The 4249-nt window shown below is 42.9% G+C and overlaps 1 protein-coding gene across 1 annotated transcript in view; it reads left to right on the top strand.

The window, feature by feature from the left end:
• si:dkey-246i14.3 (ephrin-A4) overlaps window positions 1-4249 on the top strand; it is a 31722-nt gene that overhangs the window by 15811 nt on the left and 11662 nt on the right. The window lies entirely within an intron of this gene.

The raw sequence follows: 4249 nt of genomic DNA on the forward strand, positions 1-4249 counted from the left end.
AAAAAAAAAAAAAAAAAAAACCTTTAAACACCTTTTAATTTGGCAAAAAAACATCAAACACAATGCATTGTGGTCTTTATTCGCCAATTTAGTGAACCTTGATGCACACTGGTTTTTTTGCAAAGACTTCTGGGAAATTTCTAGGGCAATTAATTTTGGAATTGTAGAGTCGGACAGCGCTACAAAATGGCAAACACATTACATAGTGAAGGAATTTGGACATATCCCTATACTTTTCAGTTACAACCTTTAATGTGAAATCCCCAGTTCCTACAAGATCTACCAAAGTATTTATAGCTGCCATGGTTCAATGTGCCCCAACAGGGCAGGGTGCCCTGAGAGTGCTGTGTCCAGTCAGCATAGTACCTTGAGTTGGCGGTCACCCCCGCAGCGATTGACCACAGAAGAACTGAGGCTCAACCAAGCCTTCTGCCTCCAACCCTCACTAAAAGGAATCAAAAGACTTTTTACTGGGGGCTGGTTAGTGTACCATTACAAACACTAGGGTGTGTGCTCAAACTCCTGTGCATTTCATGCACTCATTTGAGATGCAGCCTACAGTGTAAGCACGCCATTTGCATTTTGACTGTATAATATTTTTATCTGTGATGTTGTTGTGAGCTCCATTTATTAGGTGCCCCTGTGTATTCAGGGTGTGTAGTGTGCAGCTGCAGTGGGGAACAGAGTATCTGTTCTGTATTCTTCAGGCTGTGTTGCAAGATTGTTGCTCCTTTAATTATTCTCTCATATTAAAGGATCAAAGGTCTAGGTCTCTGACACAGTCAACCCCCTGCATTTCATTAGAAACCAACGCACACATCTATCCCTCTGTGCACTTTCTCTGAGACAAATCTGCAGGATATCAGCCATGTTCAGGGTCTGAATTTAGATTTTTTTTCTGATTATGATCAGATAAATGACAGCCTTTTTTAGGTTTTCCACTGAAGAGTCCCGTCTTATTTAGAATGGGCTCTTTTGTGGGATTTACAGCAGTGCTCAAAGGGTGTCGCTGATCACCCTGTAGCACGAGGGGATGGAGCATGTTTTATTCTCCTGAAGTACTTTTATGTCCTGCTGTGTATGTGTGAGATTATGTGTTTGTGTGCTGTTCTTTGAGCTTTGCTCCAGCACACTGGACTCAGCCAGCCCTCTTTTTTTTATTTTGCATCCAGAGGTTTCTCCCACTGATCGGCTGCTCCAACACCCACAGCTCCTCAGCGCTCCCATGGTGCCCCATTGCTGTCACAACTCTGCTGTTTTGCGGCTGGCAGGAGGGGACGATGCCTAGTGTAATTAGGGCGTACCCAAGCCTACCAGGGCCAAGCAGGAGGAAGGGAAGTGGGGAAGAAGGAAGGGTGGAGGAGGGAAAGAGGGCTGACAGTTTGACATCAGTACAGCACACCGACTCCATAATTGCTGGCATGCATGCAGCTCTGGCTGATGTTTGAGGCATGTGGGAGATAACGGATCAGGTAATCTAGTATATGCCGCATGTGAAAGCAACAGATGGAGGATGAGTGCATGTCATCCATAGTGGGAAAGATGAGGAAAGAGATGGAACAGAAGTTGAAGATGAGGAGGAATTCCGATTCAGGTGTGGAAGAGGAGGAAAAAAAGGATCTTGAATCTTGAGGTGTATGACACGCATAGCGGGGAGTGCAGCATATTGACGCAGCATGTGTCTATTATTACATATGCACACACACCTCCAGAGTAAACCTTTCTTTAAGCACCACGTGAGGTACAAAATTTGTACCACAATGCAAACAGGTCGTGTGTTTTTGTGCCGTGTAAAAGCTGGCTTTATGCTTCGATGCTCTTCCAAACACGTTTTAATTAAGCAGCTGGACTTGGCCGAGCACATGAGCACTGACACACATGCAGTCATAAAGGGGTTATTGATCATCAGAGGGTATGATGGTGTGCATGAAATGAGGAAGCCTGATGGTGCCTCATGTTTAGGATATGATCAGTTTAGCGTGGAAAATGTTCAACAGGAAGCAGTTTAAAGAAACTACCTATTTTATCGCCAACATTTTTTCAAACTCGGAAAAAAACTAAATTAAAAACTGTTGCAGTTCCTCAAAAAAAATCAATGTACTCTTTTATCAGCCATTATTAGCTCCAAATTTCTGAATTATAAGAGGTAAGAGGGTTTTACTGGCGAATGGGTGGTCTCAACCATCGACTATATACGAGAACTGGACTGCGAGTGTGATGTCACCTGGAGTAAATGTCTGACTCGCTGTTTCAGTGAAATGAAGCCAGTTCAGTCGCCATTTTTTTTAGATACAGATGTCACCATGTTGGAACCAGAAATCGTCAGTAAGCTGTAGGCGTGTTTGAGATGACTTGCCTGGATTGTCGGCGAGACCAGGCAGCTGCAGACGGGGAAAGGCGACTGCGATGAAGATGAACAGTGAACTGCAACCATTTATATAAATAGAAATCATATTTATTTTTTCATTACTAACACACAATTTGAAGAAAGAGTTAAAAAAAAAAAAAAATTCCTTCATTGGGCACCGGCCATTTCTGATCAGCATCACTTTTATCTCTGAGGACATGATTTCCCACAATGCATTGTTTTGTAGTCATCCAGGCGGCCTGCAGTCAGCTCAGTGTTAAACTCCCAGCTGCTCTCGCCTTGGTAAGCGCCTGCACCCGCCCCTTTCTCGTGATATTTTTATGATGAAGTTGGAGCGTCCATCTGAGTGATCTCTAACACGCCTAGTGATTGGTATGAACTGATTTGAGTCAGCATTTCTATGGCAACCACTCACGCCAGTCAGGAGAAAGCTTGTTGGAAGGCGGGGAGAACCTGTCGAACCCATCAAACGTTTGACCATATTCTTGTATTTAGGCATCTGATTGGTCTGTTTAGAACTTGAATAACTTGCAAAAAGTATCATGAAAAAAAGCGCAAGAAGATGTCAAAAAACAGGTAATGGAGCAAAATAGCTGAATAATTCTCAGCAAAACTCCACTGGTGTTCGGCTTTTGGGTACTTCCTGTTTGGAATGCGACCGGGTATGGGTAACTTTGTCCAGTTCTCTCATACTGTCATTGGTATGCTATTTTGTCCCATTCATGGACCATGGTTGAGGTGGGCGGAGCAAACTTGTGTCCGTCCCACATCACCACTCAGAATCATGTGATCATTAGTCCAGTGTTTACTCTAACACACCACTTCTTTACATATTGAAATACACACAATGAAAGTAATTGTAATTGAGAAAAAGAAAAACTTTTAATTTAATTGAACTTATTTTAGTCCTTTTAAAAAAATCTAACAAATGTTCCCACTGCCCTTGATACACTCTGCAGATTTGCTGGACTATTTCAGACTCCCACCTCTTGTCATGTCTATCCACGTCTTTTCTGTTTCATCACCCTGGTCTCTTCCTCTTCTCGCTTCTCTGCACTCATTTTTCCTCCTATTTATTCCTTTTGGTCTTCTTTTCTCTTTTTGTCCGACTACTTAACTTAAGACTACTTTGCCAGGCACTAACACATCAACCCCTACCCCCTTTTTTTTTTTTTTCCCCATATTTTTCCCTCCCATGTTCTCCTTCGCTGACTCCCTGCACTCTCTTCCTCTCTCCTCCGCTCTGTCACCCCACTATAAAGGCTCCCACTGACGGACCTGAACCTTCTACTTGAGTCGCATTCTGCCCCTCATTCTTCTCTCTCGCTGCTCCGTGTGAAGAGAGGACCAATTAAAGTCTGTCTCCTCTCTTTCTGCGCTCCGTTGTTCTCCTCTCAGTGTGTCTGCGCTCGCACTCTCCAGGGTCACTTATTAACATACTTTACTTTCTTTTTTCCCCTCTCTACTCCCCTTTATTCACCTTTTCAGACAGCTTATCTTTCTTTTTAGTTCAAGTTTTTCTCCAAAACATCAGTCTCCTGCCTTGTTCTCCAGGTCTTTTTCTCAATCTCTCCCTTCTTCTTTTGCTTGTTTCCATTTGTTTTTTTTTAACTTCCACTTGATCCCCTTTGTCACTTTAGTTCTCATTAGTTTGTACATGACTCCAAAGTTGAAAAGTCAGACCCTTCAGCTCAAAATGGCATCCGTTAAGCAGTTTCTCTGTTCTAATGACACTCATGTCCAGAAGTGCTGTTATGGCAGAATTCAGTCAGTTTCGGCTGACGTTGTCGCATGTTCACGTCTGCTTAAGCTTGTACACATCTGTCAGTACGGTTAGAAGATTCTGGAAAGCAAAAACCAACGTTTTTTTTTTTTTTTTTA

Source organism: Oryzias melastigma, linkage group LG16 (assembly GCF_002922805.2).
Source record: "Oryzias melastigma strain HK-1 linkage group LG16, ASM292280v2, whole genome shotgun sequence".
Classification (NCBI taxonomy): domain Eukaryota; kingdom Metazoa; phylum Chordata; class Actinopteri; order Beloniformes; family Adrianichthyidae; genus Oryzias; species Oryzias melastigma.